The sequence below is a fragment of the Lepidochelys kempii genome, chromosome 5 (assembly GCF_965140285.1).
Source record: "Lepidochelys kempii isolate rLepKem1 chromosome 5, rLepKem1.hap1, whole genome shotgun sequence".
Taxonomy (NCBI): domain Eukaryota; kingdom Metazoa; phylum Chordata; order Testudines; family Cheloniidae; genus Lepidochelys; species Lepidochelys kempii.
The window spans coordinates 12,049,936-12,071,731 of record NC_136384.1 but is presented as its reverse complement, the minus strand read 5'-3'; positions in this window follow the sequence as shown (position 1 = coordinate 12,071,731).

Sequence of the window (21,796 nt, the reverse complement as noted above, 5' to 3'; positions counted from 1 at the left end):
TAGTCATATGTCATCTATCACTAGAGCATCTAGATGCTAGCAACTCCCCTTTCCCGATGCAAATGCTTTATTTTTTAGTGCTATATCCTTTAACTTTTTACTACCACTTTATAACCAATCATGAAATCTCTTTTTGTCTTAGCATAAGCAAAAGTCCTTTGTTCTGGGAAACTGGAAGTGTTTGTGCAAGCATGTAGGTCCTGTCAAAATACAGTCTATGTTCAGGATTGCGCCGAATGCAAATTAGGGATTCGGCATGCTTTCTAACTATAGCAGTGCCCACGTTTTTGTTTGGCTGGTTCTGGTGAGTTGGAGTTTAAATGTTAAATTCTCCATCAACTTGAGAAATATTAAAACTCCCTCTCAGGTCACCTCCATAGTTACTTCACATCACAAGGGTTAGGATGATAAGGTTATCTAGTAAAGAAACCACACCATGAGCTAACCAGATTATGTGTGGTGAGATCATTCACTGATGAGTTTAACCCATGACCGAGAACAATGTAATGAGATAATCAGATGAAGAGGCAATTTTGATGGTAATAACGCACAGAGTGGGTCAGGGGAGGGCAAGCAGTGGTCATGAGAGCTGTGGCCATGTTTTTCTACTACAATGAGTCACGCTGATTCCCATGTTATAAGAACACAAGTAATAATGCTTAATCAGCACAATATTTTAAGAGAAGTGTCTCTAGTATCACCTACAGAAAAGTCCTATAGAATTTAATAGGCAATTGTAATGTTCATAAGATTTTTTTTTCTGATCAACCTAAATTAATGTAATGGAGTACTATATCCCTTCTGCAGAATTCTGTAGACTGGTTCGAAACAAATTCAGAATGGATCTCATTTGCTATTGGAAACAGTGTGAACTAGTGGGTGGTACACTGGACTGACTGGTAGAAAGCCTGGGTTCTATTCTCAGATCTACCACTAACACACTGTGTTACTTTATACAACTCACATCATCACTCTGTGCCCCTGTTTTCCTTTTCACGGTTTGTCAGTTTGGACCGTAAACTAGTTTGGGGCAGGAACTGTCTCTTACTGGGATGTGTGTACAGAACCTAGCACAAGGGAGCTTCAATCTCAGTTGTGGCCTCTAGATGCTACTCTAACACAAGTAGTGATAAGAAAAGGAGGACTTGTGGCACCTTAGAGACTAACAAATTTATTACAGCATAAGTTTTCGTGAGCTACAGCTCACTTCATTGGATGCATGCAGTAGACCCCCTTTTTTATGAATGGCTTGTGGAGGGAGGAGTTAATAAAAATCAAACATTTCTATTTTGTCAAAAAGGCATTTTACACTGGGAAAAAAGTTTTGATCAATTTTTTCTGACCAGCTCTAATGCCAAAGTGCCTTTACAAACATTAACGAAGGGCATGTCTGTACACAGAGCTAAAGGCACAGCAAGCAGGAGTATGAGTCATCAGTACTCTAGCCTGCTGCATGCTCATTGCCTATGTGGACCCTGCTACCGTACACTAAAAGTTCTGTAGTGCCCTTTGACCTGCTGTTGTTAAAAACCTTTAGAGTAACAGCCGTGTTAGTCTGTATTCGCAAAAAGAAAAGGAGGACTAGCGGCACCTTAGAGACTAACCAATTTATTTGAGCATAAGCTTTCGTGAGCTACAGCTTGCATCCAATGAAGTGAGCTGTAGCTCACGAAAGCTCATGCTCAAATAAATTAGTTAGTCTCTAAGGTGCCGCTAGTACTCCTTTTCTTTTTAAAAACCTTTACTGTATGATACCAGGGTGCACACATCAACAATGTGTGGCAAATAGGAGTGCTAAGGTTTATACCCCAGCTTGCAGTGCACTGGTTTTCCATCTAGCCAAGACCTAAATAAGCCTCCAATGATGTCAGTAAGATATTATCCCCATTTTACTGTTGGGGAAATAGAGGTACAAGAAAGGAACTTACCAAGGTCACACAGAAGAATTAGTGGCAGAGCCAGGAAGAGAACCCGGAAGTACCTGTTATAACCACTAAGGATTGGACCCTGCAGTGTGCAGAAGAAGAAGTAGACGACTTTCAGCATCTGCCCAATGGAATAAATGACATTTTCTCAATTGACCAATCAGAATTATAAAGCACAGCTCCAAGGATCAGCATGGATTTCCCACTTCTGCTTAATGCAAGTTAGGCCTTGTCTACATGGGGAAGATTTACTGTTATGTTTATACAGGTGTTGTTTTACCAGTGTAATCCCTCATGTGGGCATTCTTATTGTGGTATGAGTAACTTTTTTCAGCTTAGTTTATGACACACCAGTGGAAGGGGTTTAAGATGAACTGGAAAAAAAAACCCTCTGAAACTGAAATAAGTATCTACATGTACTGGTATAATGAGTAACAACTATACTGCTTTAAATTCACATCTTGGGTGAAACAGAAAGAAAAAACTTTGCTTGTCAGACAATTTACCAGTCCATGATTTTTGAAGAGTGGAAAGGAGATACCATAGTCTGTATTTAACAGCTTAAACCTCATATTTTAATTCCATCTAAAATCATCTTAATTGTAGTAGAATATTTGCCACCTCTCTCATTCATTAACTTTTATGGTATATATAGATAACATGATTTACTGATGTAATGTGAAAACATGGTACGAGTGACTAAATATGCAAGCATAAGCTTTCGTGAGCTACAGCTCACTTCCTCAGATGATATGCATCTGAGGAAGTGAGCTGTAGCTCACGAAAGCTTATGCTCTAATAAATTGGTTAGTCTCTAAGGTGCCACAAGTCCTCCTTTTCTTTTTGCGAATACAGACTAACACGGCTGTTACTCTGAAACCTGTAAATATGCAAGGTGGGTTGTACATAATCTGTAATTTCTTACTATTGTAAATTGAATATTACACCTGCCTTCCATCTTTATGATCCACTTCCATCCAGAAATGTCACTGTGTTACATTTCTGTTTAACTTATGCACCTTGAATGTTGTAAAACTACTGTAAATGTCAATAAAAATGCAATGTCAGTCAAATGCAATGGAGCAATCTCTATTGAGCAAACAATTGAGAAACTAGAGATAAAACACAATCGTACCGTGTTGCAATTGATTAAAGATATGAATCAGAAAATTAAAGGGTTTTTTTCCCCAGTTTTAGTTATTACCAATTGCTTAATGTATAGAGCAATTACTTTGATCTTATCTAGATTTCTGTAATGTGGCTTCCAGTATATGGGTAGATATTGCCTTAGGTCACTTCAATTAATATGTATTTCCCAAGATCAGCTTAAGTGAGTATGCCATAATGTATGTTCACTTCCATTTGGTTTATATCAAAAAGACAAGTAACAACTTACTGTTGTAACAGGAGCACTTATTAAACTTGAATTGGGTAGGGATAACTTCTAAGGTGATAGCTTCTGGACTCCACCTTCCACGAATACATAAAGGGTGAAGAAAGTTTCTAAGGGCTTGTCTACACGACCCAGCTTTTAGTGACAAGGCTGTGTCAACACAACCTTGTTGCTAAAAGTCAGCATGTGTAAACATTCTTTTTCGGTACTTTGTTGGCACTTTTGATGATAAAAATACTTCTGACGACAAAGCTAACGCTGCTTGCGGGGCTGGGGGAGCTCTGCTGCCGACAAAGCCACGTTCACACTGCCACTTACATCAGCAAAACATTTGTCTTTTGCAGGGGAGGGGGGGCTTTTTTAAGTACCCGTGAAAGACAAAAGTTTTGTCAGGTTTCAGAATGGTAGCCGTGTTAGTCCGTACCAGCAAAAAAAAAAAAAAAGAGGAGTACTTGTGACACATTAGAGACTAAGAAATTTACTTTTGTCGACAACTTTGCAGTGTAGACAAGCCTTTAGTGGACAATTTTCTAGAGAGTGAATTGAAATTACCAAGAGCTTGCTGGAGGAAAGCAGGACAGAATCCCACAGCAACTTTGGACACCACCTACAATCCATTTACAGTGGATGAACAAAGGAATGCGGCAGGGAGGGGGTTGTGCCTTGGCGAGGGAACATCGTTCAGAGGAGGAGAGTAGTTAGTTAGTTATGTAGAGCTGAGAGAAGAGTAATGGAAGGAGAGGTGGTAATTGAGGAAGTAGGGGGAAATCTCTAAAGGAAGTGGTGGAAGTAGGTCTGCTTAAGCCTGTGCTTGTACTAAAACTGTGTGAATATCTGGTTTTCAGTTTGCTTGCAGTCTAAAATAAAATAATAATAATAAATCACACAAATAAAAATTTGTTTCAGGTTGACCTGAAGCGAATGGGTGGGGGGAGAATTTGGGGGGGGGGGATTGTATTAGGCTAAACTGAAACATTTCTATTTAACTGAAAGTTTTTTTTCCCCCCAAGCAAAACAATTTGAAGAAATTGACATGAATTTGCAAAAATATTTTGTTCGACCCAAATCTGCATTTTCCAGTGAAAAAAAGGTTTTGCATAAAATATCACCCAGCTCTATCTTGCAGCATAGTGCAGTGGCCTGCGAGCCTCCCAGTTCCATCCCTGAGGAGGTGTATCAAATCTAGCCATTTTTAGAAGCTCATTGTTCACACAGTAGCTGGTGCATTGTGTTTGTGTCGGACACAGCGATCCAGCTTCCAGTAGCATCTCAAGAAGTCCGACTAACTTCTGCAAAAAAGGAATCCTGTTATCTGGCAAAATAAGGCAGTGGTTTGATTCTAACCTGACTTTGCACACTGCATATAAATAAGTAAGCATAAGTCGTGTAATCATAAATGAAAGCCTTATTGAACCTGAGCAATGAAAACGCATCGATAGAGGACACTCTTCCCCGATGATAAGAAGAGACCATGCATGTTTCCCGGATACTCTCTCATTGTATTTCAAAACCACAAGGAATTCCCTATGTCATCCGCAATCACCACTTAATATTGCTGGAGCCATCTGGAAATGAGCAGTCCTAGAGGTGCATTTCAAACCAACAGATTCCTTCATGTAGTTATCACTGGGACACAGAAAAGCAGTTGATTTCCTCATAAATTTGGAAGGCGGCGGGAGAAGACTGTGACTTGAGTCTTCATTTCCCTCCACTATGTGATGGGATGGTATTCCTGTTTCCACACCATGATGTAACAATGGTACGTCGGCACGAGCAGAATTCAGTGTCACTGTAGCTTAGTAAGCAAACCCCACAGAGATCTCTCAACCTTTTGTGGAGTAAACCATTTAACTTGTTGTGTTAAACGCTTATGAAGCATTAAGGGAAAAAAATACCATAATCTGAAGTCCTTCATTTCCCTCCTACTGAATGAATTAGTGATTTGTGTTATTGATGGAGTGACAGTGCTCTGATAAGCATTGATCCAATTCCTCATAAAACACATTGTATATCAGCAGCATGTTATGGCAACAGCACAATGCATAGCAACACAGCCTTAAATGGACATGATAATAGCAAAAAAAAAAAAAAAAATAGCACGCACACACACACAAGTTAGCAAGTGGAAAACAAAAACAATAAATGCAGTATTATGTGCAAATGATAGGGAATCACAGAAAAAGTACATTTCTTCTAACACTGAACAAGGAACTTTGTTAGAACAAGGAAAACAGCATTATTAGTGACTTGACTTCAGCACTTCCGCATGGAACTTTCCCTAGTCTACCCCAGAATGGCCTTCTGCTCTAGATGTAAAGACCAAGTACACACTTTCTCACACAAACCTCCGGTTATGCTCAGGTTTAACTTGCTCAGAAGGTTTAACACATTACACAGCTATTTATGTCAATATGAACCAAATATTTAAAAGACAAAGGCAGAGCAGTAACTACATAGCTAATCCCATCCATCAAACTACTTTACATTTCCTTTATGCACCATTTATTTTAGACAAAAAAGCTGCTAAGAAATTTCTGTAGCTCAAGTGCCCAAGCCAATGCACACAGGCCAGGTAAGTTTTTTGAAGCACTGAACTCTGTTTTCACGGGGACCCTCAGCACTTCTGCTATTGCCATGACCTGGACTGCATGAGCCCTGGAGTTTTCAACCAGACATGTTTATTTTTAGGACGAGCTGCCAATTGAAATGACTTGGTTTAAAGATTTGAATGAACATTACGGCTATTTGTGGTTTTTTTGTAGTGTGCATGCAGCTCTAACATACCTGTAGTTGTGTGACAGACTCTTCGAAGAAACATAACTGCATTGGGACAGCAATGAGAGACAGCTATAGTTGAACTCAGTTGTCCCTAGTCACCTAGATTTTGGAACCAATGGACATAAAAATATTATCCAAGAGGACTACATTGTGACTTTGACTACATAGCCACAAAGAAATCATTGCCTTTGCACCCATACAGGGGCTACCCAGATCATAGAATCATAGAATATCAGGGTTGGAAGGGACCTCAGGAGGTCATCTAGTCCAACCCCCTGCTCAAAGCAGGACCAATCCCCAATTAAATCATCCCAGCCAGGGCTTTGTCAAGCCTGACCTTAAAAACTTCTAAGGAAGGAGATTCTACCACCTCCCTAGGTAACGCATTCCAGTGTTTCACCACCCTCTTAGTGAAAAAGTTTTTCCTAATATCCAACCTAAATCTCCCCCACTGCAACTTGAGACCATTACTCCTTGTCCTGTCCTCTTCTACCACTGAGAATAGTCTAGAACCATCCTCTCTGGAACCACCTCTCGGGTAGTTGAAAGCAGCTACCAAATCCCCCCTCATTCTTCTCTTCTGCAGACTAAACAATCCCAGTTCCCTCAGCCTCTCCTCATAACTCATGTGTTCCAGACCCCTAATCATTTTTGTTGCCCTTCGCTGGACTCTCTCCAATTTATCCACATCCTTCTTGTAGCGTGGGGCCCAAAACTGGACACAGTACTCCAGATGAGGCCTCACCAATGTCCAATAGAGGGGAACGATCACGTCCCTCGATCTGCTCGCTATGCTCCTACTTATACATCCCAAAACGCCATTGGCCTTCTTGGCAACAAGGGCACACTGCTGACTCATATCCAGCTTCTCATCCACTCTCACCCCTAGGTTCTTTTCCACAGAACTGCTGCCTAGCCACTCGTTGCTTAGTCTGTAGTGGTGCATTGGGTTCTTCCGTCCTAAGTGCAGAACCCTGCACTTATCCTTATTGAACCTCATCAGATTTCTTTTGGCCCAATCCTCCAATTTGTCTAGGTCCCTCTGTGTCCTATTGCTGCCCTCCAGCGTATCTACCACTCCTCCTAGTTTAGTATCATCTGCAAATTTGCTGAGAGTGCAATCCACACCATCCTCCAGATCATTTATGAAGATCTTGGCTTTGAGGACATAAGCATAAGCACGCTCAGACCCAACCAGAAAGGTAAGGAGTATGCAAGGAGGGGCTTGGAATGGGTGGAAATTTGGCTCCACTTCTTCAATGTGACAGCCAGTGCAGCTGAACGTGAACAGTCGTCATTTGATGCTGGTACAGGCCAGCTGCAAAATACTACCTCTCCGGGCAAGTAGGATGCAGGGAAGGAACTGTGACTCAGAGGGGCATCCCTTACGCACCGTGCCTCCAATGGCTGCTCATTGATTGGTGAAACTTGTGCAACATGCTTTGTTCAGGGATGTGCCTCAATGCACAATCTAGCTGTCATAAATATAAAGGGAAGGGTAAACCCCTTTGAAATCCCTCCTGGCCAGGGGAAAGCTCCTCTCACCTGTAAAGGGTTAAGAAGCTAAAGGTAACCTTGCTGGCACCTGACCAAAATGACCAATGAGGAGACAAGATACTTTCACAAGCTGGGAGGAGGGAGAGAAACAAAGGGTCTGTGTGTCTGTCTATATTCTGTCTTTGCCGGGGACAGAACAGGAATGGAGTCTTAGAACTTTTAGTAAGTAATCTAGCTAGGTACGTGTTAGATTATGATTTCTTTAAATGGCTGAGAAAAGAACTGTGCTGAATAGAATAACTATTTCTGTCTGTGTATCTTTTTTGTAACTTAAGGTTTTGCCTAGAGGGGTTCTCTATGTTTTTTTAATCTAATTATTCTGTAAGGTATCTACCATCCTGATTTTACAGGGGGGGGATTTCTATTTACTACTATTTTTTATTAAAAGTCTCCTTGTAAGAAAACTGAATGCTTTTTCATCATTCTCAGATCCAAGGGTTTGGGTCTGTGGTCACCTATGCAAATTGGTGAGGCTTTTTATCCAACATTTCCCAGAAAAGGAGGGGTGCAAGTGTTGGGAGGACTGTTCATTGTTCTTAAGATCCAAGGGTCTGGGTCTGTAGTCACCTAGGCAAATTGGTGAGGCTTTTTACCAAACCTTGTCCAGGAAGTGGGGTGCGAGGTTTTGGGAAGTATTTTGGGGGGAAAGACGCGTCCAAACAGTTCTTCCCCAGTAACCGGTATCAGTTTGGTGGTGGTAGCGGCCAATCCAAGGACAAAGAGTGGAATATTTTGTACCTTGGGGAAGTTTTGACCTAAGCTGGTAAAGATAAGCTGAGGAGGTTTTTCATGCAGGTCCCCACATCTGTACCCTAGAGTTCAGAGTGGGGGAGGAACCTTGACACTAGCCCTGAGTTAGCAGGACTACATAAACTGTATAGTTTAGACTGTGTAGTCTAGATATACTGCATGCATATATATTCATATCACACACACAATATGATATATCAATATATATAGTCACACATATACATACACACATACAATGATCTACGTACGATTCCCCACCTCAACAGATTCCGAAGAGTGCAATACATCTGGTATTTTACAAGTAGGTATTTCCCAGGAGGAACATATATTATATCCAGAGCTACATCTTTGGTTGCCTCTATATACGCTAGAATCAGGCATCATGTTTCTACTACCCAATAAAAACTAGCCTTGGCAAATGAGACTGTGTTCCCAGTTCAGGCTATATACATATGAACATATATTTAGAAAATTAGTTTCTTTGTGGATACAGGACATCAAGCAAACTAGAGAAACAGCCCCTTTAAAAACAATCGGCAAGCATGTGATGGTGGAGTAAGGAAATATGCCTTTCATAAACATTTTTTTTATTTCCCCCATTCCTTAGATTTAGCAATGTTTTTGCTGACCTTATAACGTGCAAAACACCCAAACTCCAACTGAAGTCTGTGGACATTCCAACATCATGCCTAGTAAGACTTGCGCATAATACTTACGAGCAGGTCACATGGCTGATTGTAATCTAGAATCTTGAATTCAATTGCTAACAATGGGTAAGAAATTGATTTTCAGTGTTACACGCATAATCAATGAGGCATTGGCAGTATGAAAAATACAAATTGATATTCTGAGTCACTAACAATGACATGAAGTGGATATTCCACCTGATGCATTGCCGGCTCATTTAAAACATACTCTTCCATAGTAAACAAACACAAATTATCATTAAGAAACAAAGCCAGGCAGAAAATCAGTCTGGAAGACTAGTCTGAACGTACCACTGAAGACAAAGGAATACGGTAGCTCTACTTCACATTGACACAGGAGATAAAGAAAAGCGTAATAGCAGTGTTCTCAAAATAAAGAAAATAGCTGGACTCAGAACCTGTGTGCATGAGATAGTATGTTTAAGTACCAAGTTTTTAGAGACCTTGATCCAGCCCCTAAGGTCCCCATCCTGCAAACACTTACAAATGTGAGTAGCACTACTGAATTCTATGGGACAACTGGATAGTGTAATGTTAGTCACGTGCATACAAGCTTGCAGGACTGCCACTCATGTTTACACCTGGAATTTTGAGTTCATTTGCATATGCAAACACAGGTTTGCTTGCTCTAATCGTGTTCTAAGCATTCCATTTGTGCGCGCCAATGGGCTCAGCATGCACCAATGAACACATACTCAGAAAGCTACGGGTGTAGATTTAAAGGCATTGATTAAAACGTGGCGCAACACACAAACCTGAAAATGATGAAAGGGAAAAAAAGCAATGTAAAAAGCTCAGATTCCACATTATTAACCAAATACACATACAAATAAAAATATCCGAAAGCAAGAAATTTGAAAACGTCTTTCACTGTCATTAACTGTGAAGACTTGCGTTTGAGGTTGTGTCCTTATGGAAGAGTTTTTTTAGAATTTGATAGGAAACTAAAAAATTATTCTATTATTTAATAGAAAATGGAAGAATTAATTTAACAGTAAATTATTTCCTTCCTGTTGCTACATAATTCTATAGCAAGGAGATAATTATCTATCAAATTCTATAAAATTACTAAAAGAACTTTTTTAAAATACCATAATATTTCTGTAAGGATTTGGTTCCCCTGAAACAATTGATGACATTACTAACTACATTGGGAGTTGAATGCACTTGGCAGTTCCCAGCAGCAAGCTGCTCAGCATCTTACAGGTGGTAGCCCTAAAATGGAATAAGGAACCCCTTGCTCAGCATTGTCAGTAACGGTCATGAACGGAACACTGAGTTCTGGTGTTCCTGGGTAAAAGCTATGAAGTTTGGCTAAAACTTCCATATTTCGGTGTCTAAAGTCAGGCATCAAAATCTAGATTTAATACTTAACCCAAAGAAGGCCTGTTTTTTTCCAGAGCTGCTGTGCTCCTGTAACTCCAAATTCCTGTGGGCCCAGCCCAGGACTTTAATACAAAACTTGCTAGATGATAACACAAAATTGGGGCACTACCAGATTAAAAGAAATTATCCCAACATGGCACCCTTATAGTATAGCCTAGCTTGTCTCATGCTCATTATGCGCTCTGCTCACTCTACTTCTAGCTCAAATTGCACCAAATGTGTTTCCCAAGAAACCTTGTACCGGTACTATAATTGGACAATCTAGAAAGCTAGAGAATTCAGTCTGTGCATTTTTTCCTGCAATAAAAAAAGATTCTCAAGGTCCGGTTTCTACTTTTCTTCCTTCCCTTGTCCATATCCCCTGGCAATACAGGCTAGTAAGCTGGAAATGGTCACTTGAGCTAAATGTATATACACACCACTGAATACTTTCAATATTCACTTCAGTTGCTTCACAGATTATTTTTAAAAAAGGATACCAACTACAAGTGGAAATGGAAAACTATTAGGAAACAATTGTCCTCTGATCTTGCGGTTTTTAGTGGGGTAAAGATCTTCTGAAGTTTAGGGGAACCTATGCGCACACACAAACATTCAGCTCTATACATGGGACCTTAATGCCAGCAGGGGACAAGCCCCAAAATCTACACATGTCAAATTGAGAATGTAGAAGACTCTGGAATTACTGCCGCTCACTTAGGCAGTGTAACTTTCATCATCTCAATATATTGTTTGTTTCTCCTACTCACATGTTATCCTGCCTTAGAAGCTCAATGCTGTAGAGGTCCAGTCCAGTTGCTGATTAGTACCCAGAACAGGAAACCCATACCAAATAGGAAGCACACGGGACAGTCACTCAGACCTAAATGCAAACAATTTGATTAGCTAATCACTCATCCCATTAGAGAGTTAGCACTGGATTTATTCCTACAGTCCATGGATTGCCCCAGATTAACAACCTTTTCATATTGTACCTTAGAGATGGCCAAATAATTGGTTTTTCAGTTCTTCCAGCAATCTGAAAAAAACTAGGAAAATATTCAGTTCTGTTCTAAAAGTGTTTGGAATTTGTTAGCAAATTGGAAAAGTCTGTTTCAGGCCCAGTAAACCAGACTTGTTTGTGTCCATTCATCCCCCTTTATAACCTTTCATTGACAGATTAGGACACTCACCTGGAATGTAGGAGACCCAGCTTTGAATCAGGCAGAGAGAAGATTTGAATCCACATCTCCTGTCTCCCAGGTGAGTGTCTTAATTGCCATGGTAGAATAGCTCTCTCTCTGTGGTCCAATGAGTATTCAAGCATAGCTACAAAAACAGCTTCAACAAGTGAGAGTGAGAGAATGGTCTGTGGCCTCATGATTTGGATGGTCACCTGCGAGACAGGAGTTCTGGGTTCAAGTCCCTGTCTCTGAGTGGGGATTTAAAGTCAGGTCTCATGCATCGCAGGGAAGTGCCCTAACTACTGGGCTAAAGGCTTTAAAGGGGAACAGAGGCGTGGACGGACATGCACAAATACACATAGTTTGCTGGCCCTAAAAAAACTTTTCCCTGGCAGATACTATTGCATCAAATTCATGAATAATTTCAGGTCGACCAAAACTGCATTTTTCCATGAATAAGCTATTCATCCAAAAAAATGCGCCCAGCTCCACTGCACGCTTCCCAGCACTTCAGAGAAGCTAATTATGAACAAAATATGGTGTGCAAACTCAGGGCCAGAGTCAAGCTAGCACTTAAGCCTATGCTTATATCAATCCCTACTCAGGATACCTTCTAAACACATGCTTAACTTTAAATATGTGTTTAAATTCCTTTGATTCCAATATGACTTAAGCACACACTTAATGTCACCATGTGCTTAATAAGTGTTGTCCTGAATAGGAATGCTTTCCTGAATCAGGGCCAGGAAGAAACCGGAAGATTTTCTTCTCCCTCAACCCCACCCTCCCAAAACACCTAGCAGAACTGATCAGAACAAAATCAGGAAACACAGACACACATGATTTTAAAGACTTTATGAACCTCATAAAAGATTTGGTTCATACTCAGGTTTGGGTAAAACTTCAGGACACATCTTACTGAATGCAAACATATCCACCCATCCTTAAATATAATGAATGACTTGTGGAGCATTTAGCCGCAACAGAATTAGTTCAGTCTGGAATTTCAGCCTTAATTTTGAATTTCTCAGCTTTCCTTCCTCACCCCCTCCGTTTCCATTAACAACACTTCTTTGCACCTGCAGTGCTGTATATGGCACCTTCCAGCCATATATCCAAAAGGACTTTACTTATTTTAAAAGGACTCTCCAGATTAAAACCATGCACATGATTCCCATTTGTGCTAAAGCCTCTGATCTGGGTATAGCAGCAGTCGGTCTGCAGATAGCCAGACTAGAATAAGGTAGGGAAAGTTGTGTTTCTCTGCCTTCAGAAGCAGCCTGCTTTGTCTCTGTTTTGGGGTTTTTGTATGTTACCATTCTGAATAGCTGCTTTCAACTACCTGAAAGGGGGTTCCAAAGAGGATGGATCTAGACTGTTCTCAGTGGTAGCAGATGACAGAACAAGGAGTAATGGTCTCAAGTTGCAGTGGGTGAGGTTTAGGTTGGATATTAGGAAAAACTTTTTCACTAGGAGGGTGGTGAAACACTGGAATGCGTTACCTAGGGAGGTGGTGGAATCTCCTTCCTTAGAGGTGTTTTAAGGTCAGGCTTGACAAAGCCCTGGCTGGGATGATTTAGTTGGGGATTGGTCCTGCTTTGAGCAGGGGGTTGGACTAGATGACCTCCTGAGGTCCCTTCCAACCCTGATATTCTATGATTGATTCTATGAATTCTAATTGTTACATTGCAACCTTCCAGCAAAAGTATATTATGTTTTCATCTAATTTTTCTCTGTGTGTCCCATGAACATAACAAAGGAGACCTACAACCCACATTTACCAGTGGGTTACACTAGGTCAGTGGAAATAGAATGGCCACTTTCAATGTTGTTTGTAGTTATTTTCACTTCCCACTTCTCCTACACTATCAAACAAAATAGTATTATGGAGTCAAAGCAATGCAGGAGACCCAAACAAATATTTTTTTTCATTTAAATGTCAATGAGAAAATGTATTTCTAATAGTAGAATTAGTAGTATTTACGTTATTTGTATAGACTTAAGGTGTTTGGCTTGTTTAGCCTAATAAAACAAAGGCCATGGGGAAATATGATTGCTTTCTATAAATACATCAGAAGGCTTAATACCAGGAAGGGAGAGGAATTGTTTAAGTTAAGCACCAATGTAGACACAAGAATAAATGGACATAAACTGGCCATCAACAAGTTTAGGCTTGAAATTAGACAAAGGTTTCTAACAATCAGAGTGAAGTTCTGGAATAGCCTTCCCAGGGGAGTAATGGGGCAAAATTTCTGTTTTGAGACTAAGTGGGATAAGTTTATGGAGAGGATGGTGTGAGGTTGCCGCCTACAATTGCATCAGTGATTAGCAAATATCTCCAATGGGCAGAGATGGGCCACTAGATGGGGAGAGCTCTGAGTTACTACAGAAAATTCTTTACCAGGTGTCTGGCTGGTGGATCTCACCCACATGCTCAGAGTTTGACTGATCATCATATTTGAGGTTGGGAAACAATTTCCCCCCAGGTCAGATTGGCAGAGACCCTGAGGTTGTTTTGCCTTCCTCTGTAGCATGGGGCTGAGGTCACTTGCTGGTTTGAACTAGAATAAATGGTGGATGCTCTGTAACTTGAAGTCTCTAAATCAAAATGTGAGAACTTCAGTAATTCAGACAGAGGTTATGGGCCTAGTACTGGAGCGGGTGGGTGAGGTTCTGTGGCGTGAGATGCACAGGAGGTCAGACTAGATGATCCATGATTGTCCCTTCTAGCCTTAAAGGCTATGAGACTAAATTTAGAGTATATCAATATCCTTTTAAGAATTTTTAATTTCTGCTCTCTACTATTTATAAAGGCAATAGCATTAACAAACACAATAATTAAGATGTACACGATATAAATGCTAATCTTTAACATGTCAAGAATTTTTATCCCTTACTGAATCAATATGAATTATTAAAGCAGACTCTTTAAGACCTTTAAAAATCAACTCTCAAAGCATGCACTAAACAATCATATCATTGGCATAAAAGTGCACCAACTGAAGAATTCATATGTTATACTGTTTCACACTCTCATTGTCTCAGATGAAAAAATTGTGTTCAAAACGGCATAATTTATAAGGCCGATACATGTAAGTTGAATAATTAAAAAGAAAAGGAGTACTTGTGGCACCTTAGAGACTAACCAATTTATTTGAGCATGAGCTTTCGTGAGCTACACGAAAGCTCATGCTCAAATAAATTGGTTAGTCTCTAAGGTGCCACAAGTACTCCTTTTCTTTTTGCGAATACAGACTAACACGGCTGTTACTCTGAAACCTTGAATAATTAAGTTGACTTTGTCTATCAGGTTACATTCCATGATATTTTTGGAGGAAAGAATTTAGTAGCATGGAGGTGTTCCTTCCAAGTTAGCAGCAATCTTTCCATAGCAACACTATGTGACACCAACAAAAGCTCTGAAAATGGTCAATTCCCATAGCTAATAAAAATCAAACATGATGGAGTAATAATAAGAAGGAGAGAAGTAAATTTTAGGTTTCTAATTTTTGAAAAAAATCACTGAAAAAGTTGCTGTTGACACTAAAGAAAGTTGTATATTCATTTAGAAATAATTTTCTACAACGTAAGAATGTTGCAGATAAGCACTGCGGTACAAATGAAGGCTATTTCAATATCAGTTTAAGCAAAGTAAAGAAAAGAGAAGAGAAATTACTTACTGAAATTCTGCAAGACAAATAGGAGTACAAAATCATTAGATGGATACAACTTACCCCATAGCTGGTTTACTACGCTTTAACAATCAGAGTTCATGAAGTAATTTATATATATGGAAACAGCCAACTGTTGGCATTAGAGAGCTATTTCTTGGAAGGCCATTAAGAAAAGATGGCAGACTTTAAAACATTTTGTGGCAGACATAAAGTAAATGACATTTTGCATTGCATCAACAATGGGTTTCAAATGTTCTAATGTTGGATTGCTCACTGTTCATGTTAACAGCTTGTTCTGCTTGAACAGCCAGATAATAAGGCTGGATGTTAATAAGTATGGGGTTGCTCTTGCGTCTTTAAAATGTTGTCCTCCAATTAAATGAATTGATGGACAGTTTTCAAATGGCCATAGAATTTATACAGCAGCAGACTCAGACTTTCAAGTGATGTAAATCAGCAAAGCGCCATTGAAGTTGATGTGGCTACACCAATGTACATAGCTGATAATTTATACCCACATTTTCTATGATATCCTAGCATGGACTAAAGTTCTGCATGGGTGATTCTCCATCTTTCTTAATGTGAATTTCCTCCTTTTTGACAATAAATGGAGGTTAAAATTTTACAAGTTTTATATACTCAGGAAATATTTATGAGGGTTTAAGTCTGATAGGAGATAAGAAGCACTCATGCACCTGCTTTTCCTAGCATGGAAAAGTGGTCTTAAAAAAAAATATTGACTGCCTCCCATGTTCATAGATTAGCATAGACTATAGTCAAAGGGCATCCAGAAGATGAGAGTTACAAAGCTGGGTCTATAAGAAGTCAAATACAATTGCCAAGGTCTCTCTTGTTTTAGGGATGGGAGGAGTAAAGAGTTATTTTATAGTATCCAATGGACAAAACTTTCTGTCAACCGTCAGTGTAATTTTATAGGTACATCTTATTTCATAATAGACAATGAAGCATGTACATACTCTGAAGAAAGTGGCTGTGGTCTAGTGATTAGAACAGGGGGACTAGGAGCCCAGAATCCTGGTTCCTACTTCTATCTCAGCCCCTGGCTCACTGTATTGCTTTGCAGGAGTTACTTAAGAACTGACCCTGCACCTGTCAATGTTGAAAGAGTTTAACCATTGGCATCAAAGTGAGCAGTGTCAGGGCCCTAACATAATTGTGTTCCATTTTACTCACCTCCAAAACATTTCCATTTCCCAAGGTATTTTGAAGCTTAATTCAGTTGCATTATTAATGTTTCTAAAACACTTTGCGATATTTGGATGGAGAGGGACAACACATTCTCTTGTAAAAAGAATTTAATTTGCAATACAGTTTTCACTCCAAGTAAAGAGTGAAATCAATCACTAGTTAAAATAGCACACTCAGTATTGTAATAGTGCTAAAAGCAACAGCGCTGCTAGGAGTCCCTCATAATTTCTATTATAAATTCAGATAAAGTTTGGAGAAAGCTCTATAGGTGCCCTGAGTCAGAATCTATAGCCTGAATCACTATACTGGGGTGGTTGGCTTGAGAGGGCCATGGACAATTGGAAGCTGCATGAGCTGAAAATATTGCCAATGGAAATTGATTAGAAATCTTTTTTTAATCTTATATTTTTGTCCCTTAAAATGACATCACAGATTTTTTTTAAAGGTGTAAAAGATAGAAATTGCTCCCAAAGTCAAAAACTTTGAAGGATAAATTTGATCCAAGAGCAAACACAATTACAATGCAATTAATTTTACAACATACCATTCAGACAGCTATTTCCCAATCCAAAGCAATTACCGTCTAAACATTACACTAAGAAAGGGCAAGGTTAGGTAGGTAAAATAGATAAGGAGAGGCGTGAAACTGGCTGGCAAGAACAAAGAGAAGTATAGGGAATTGAAAGCTTACTGGTTCGCTTGCACAAAGTAGGTTTTGATCTTGTTTAAAGACAGCAAAGGTAGATCTCCAAGAGAGAAGAAGAGAGATTGGAGACTTGAATGGGGGCAGGACTGGACTGATGGGAGAAGCAAGTGCAGGTATATGGCGAGATGCTACAATGGAAGCACTTGAGCATACCCAGAAAGTGGTTTGAAGACAATGGTCACATTTAGCCATGGTATAAGTGTAACCTCCGAGTGAGTGTACATTATGGGCTCCCTCACATGCTCACCTGGGGTTACATAAGCAAAATTAAGTCAATAGAGATGCAACAGCCAGGCAAGATTTGGCCAAAGGAGTGCAAGTATGTAGTGTGTACAGATGTAATCGGGGAGCCAATGGAGGACTTTTATGTTGGAACTTATGTGGTTATGTTTGCATAGTGGGGAGGAGTGCTGCATAGATAGGAGAGGTCTGGAGACCATAGATAAGAAGCTTGTAATCAGTTGTAAAAATGGGACCCCTGAGAAACCCTTAGTTATAGAACTGACTGATATTTGGGAATGGGGTTTGCAACAGGTGCACAGGATCAGGGATTGTCTCTTCATTCCACTTAGCTGGGGCTCTCATCCATCATTGGTGCTCCAAGGTGCTACCACCAAACAAAAACTAATAAATAATAACAACTAAATGATATGCTACAACACTGGTTTATTTTGCTTGGGCTATAAATGTACATACGCTGTCCAGAACATGATAAAAGACAGAGTGACTGTGTGGAAGAGCTTAGAGTCTAAATTAGACAAATGAGATGCGAAGGATAAGAAGCTGAAGCACCAGTAGGTGAGGGGAGGGGTCAGTAAGGATGGGTAGATCCAAAGTGTGTGTCTTCATGCTCAATATCTCTAACATATCTAGCCAGGTATTTATAACATGGTCATCTCCACAGTATCTGAGCTCAGATTCAGTAACACAGTAAGAAGGATTCCTGGGAAACAGCTCCAGAATTCATCTTGCATCTTACTGCCAGATGCTTGGACTATCTATTGAATTAGAGGGGGAATGGCTGGCAGTTTGCCATTTCTTCTAGAAAGGTACAGTGAGTGACATCTCTATTACAGGTGCAGGCATGGGGAAGTATATAGTATTTGCAATGACAAACTATCTGCTGAGAAGAAAAATCACTTGCTTGTTGTGGACATCTGATAGCTAATTACACATATGCTGAGAGAAAGGAAGGGGTGTTCCCCAACAGAGCACACCTGCAGCAGGATTATACTTTGAAATCATACAAATGTAGGGCTGGAAGGGACCTCAAGAGGTCATCTAGTCAATCCCCATGCTGAGGTAGTATCAAATAAACCTAGACCATCCCCAACAGATGTTTGTCTAAACTGTTCTTAAAAACCTCCAATGATGGCAATTCCATAACCTCCTTTGTTAAACTGTTCCAATACTTAGTTATCCACAGAGTTAGAAAGTTTTCCCCAATATTTAACCAAAATCTCCCTTGCTGTAGATTAAGCCCATTAATTCTTGTTCTACCTTCAGTAGATGCAGAGAACAATTGATCATTGTCATCATATTTAAAGACTTATCAGGTCCCTCTCAGTCTTCTTTTCTCATACCCAGCTTTTTAAACCTTTCCTCAAAGGTCAGGTTTTTCTAAAACTTTTTATCATTTTTGTTGCTATCCTCTGGACTCTCTTCAATTTGTCCACACCTTTCTGATCAAAACTGAACACAATACTCCAGGTGGGGCCTCACCAGTGCCGAGTAGAGTGGGGCAATTTCCTCCCATGCCTTATATATGACATTTCTGTTGATACGCCCCAGAATGATATTAGATTTTTTCACACATGCATCACACTGCTGCCTCATATTCAATTTGTGATCCACTATCAACAGTACTACTGCATAGCTAGTTATTTCGCATTTTGTATTTTTGCATTTGATTTTTTTCTTCCTAAGTGTAAGACTTGTCTTAATTGAATTTCATCTTGTTGATTACAAACCAATTCTACAATTGATCACAGTCATTTTGATTCTAATCCTATCCACCAAAATGCTTCTAACCCCTCCCAGGTTGGTGTCATCTGCAAATTTTATAAGCATACTATACACTCCATTATTCAAGTAATTAATGAAAATATTGAATAGTACCAGACCCAGGACTTACCCCTGCAGGACCCCACTAGATACATCCTCCCTGTTTGAGAGCAAACCATTGATAACTATTCTTTGGAGTATGGTTTTGTAATCAGATGTGTATCCACTTTATAGTAATTTCATCTAGACCAAAAGTTTTACTAAAATCAAAATAAATCACTTCTACTGCTCCTCCACTCCTATCCCTCCACCGTCCCCCCCAAACATCGAGTAGGCCAGTCACCCTCTCAAAGAAGGAAATTAGGTTAGTTTGGCATGATTTGTTCTTGACAAATCCATGTTGGCCATTACTTATTTCCCTATTATAATCTTGGTGCTGACAAACTGATTGTTTAATACTTTTTTCCATTATGTTTCCAGGTATCAAAGTTACGCTGACTGGTCTATAAATTCCCTGGTCTCTCTTTGTTCCCCTCTTTAGGACAGGTACTCTGTTTGCCCTTATCTGGTTCTCTGGGACCTCACCTATCCTCCATGAGTTCTCAAAAATAATCACTAATGGTTCCAAGATTGCTTCAGCTGGTTCCTTAAGTACCCTAGGATGAATTTAATGAACTTCTGCCAACTCGATTATTCTGCCTTGTGTTCCTGCCCCCTTGTTGTTAATATTAATTGTGTTAAGCATTGCACTGGTGCACAATACACTTGTCTCTCGGGCCAATGCCCACAAATTTGCATGAATTCCCATTTGGAGTATGAATTCTTTTGAAGAACCAACATTTCTGTATTGACACTAGACAAGGGTCTGAGCAGCCAAATTCAGACCAGATCTGGACAGCGGTGTATTAATGCCAAGACTGACAAGGCCTAGGCCTAGGGCAGCAAATTTGCAGGGGCGGCAAATTTATAATAGGAGCCAGAGGCTGCTTCCCCCAGCACCGGTTCGCGACCTCCACCCCGGCCCAGCTCCAACTCCACCCCTTCCCCGCCCCCATTCCCCACCCCATCCCTGCCCCTATTGATCCCCTTCCCCGAATCCCTGCCCCAGTCCCGCCTCCTCTCCTGAGTGCGCCGTGTTCCCTGCTCTTCCCCCCTCCTTCGCAAAGCTGTTTCGCGCACAAGCACTGGCAGGGAGTGGGGAGAAGCAGGACCCGGCAGCGGAGTGGAGGTGAGCTGCGGGGGGGGGGGGGGTCAGGAGCTGCTGGGGGGGTGGCAATTATTTCAGGGCCTAGGGGCGGCAAAATCATTAATCCGCCACTGGATCTGGACTTCCAACTCTCCAAAGGTATCCAAGTCTGAGATTGGTTCAGCTCACAGATATAGGAGCTAGTGGCAAAATTCAGACCCTGGTTTGGAGTGGGTCCACTCTTCAGCGTTCATATGTCTCAATGTTGGGTTTTGGTTGGAGCCCATTATGCAGATACTGGTAGCAGCCAACTGTGAAATTCAGAGTTCCAATCCTCCTGCTTCAAAAAGTAGGGGATGTTTCCAGTCTGGGGTATTGGTCCAGGCACGCATCTAAAAGGAAACCAAGAACTGTTGTTTTTCCTGCCAGACATACTCCGAACAGATGAAATAGGAGGGGTTGTACTCTAATAGAGAAACACTGGGCACAACTATTACAGCAATTTGTAGCAGGCCAATTCCCAAGTCAGGATCTGCATTCATATGCTGTGTAGAGGGAAAAAAAGAAACAGCAAGAGGACTGAAATAAAGATCGGATTGGCACCCTGGTGAACCTTCAGTTCCATAGCAACAGCAAGGCCCTGCCAGGAGAGAAGGAATAGATGGGACCATTTCGGCCAAACTCCAGACAGTTGGCCTGACAGTCAAGGTTTGGTGGGATTTCTCAGGTCTATCGCCCAGACTTCAGGACTTCCCGTGCTACAGCTGTGAAAGTCACACTGGACAGAATAGAGGAGGCCTCAAAGAGATGGCAGGCTGAAAAGAAGAGAGTTCTGACGTCCCACTGTTGGCTGGAATTAGTCAAAGTCCGGGAAATATATTGTTCTCCTGACTGAAAAAAAGAAAAGAAAAGAAAAAAAAAGTATATGTACTTTACTTTTTTACCTCTTTCCCCCCCACTTCTCTCTCTCCCCCCACCCATCTCACAAAGAGAGACCTTAGGGGCAGGGCTGCCTGGAGCAGAGGTAGGTGGAAATCTCAGGTTGCTGAATTTCCCACACAGGTGTGGATGGCAATGTCATAGTGTCCCAGCAGGCAGCCTGGCAGCTGGAAGCTGGAAGAAATGTGGCGCACTTGACACTCATATGCCTCCTGAGGGCAGGATTCTTTTATTCTATAGAAAACAGAATGAAGGCAATGCTCATTGTGGGACCAGCAGGCAGGGCAAGCAGACATAAAATGCCCCCTCCTGCTTCCCAGCAACACAGTCACTATGGCCAGGGATCATCTAAAAATTACAAACCCCCCCGAAAATATTTCACACATTTTCCATGACTCAGATTGCCTTTGGACACAGCA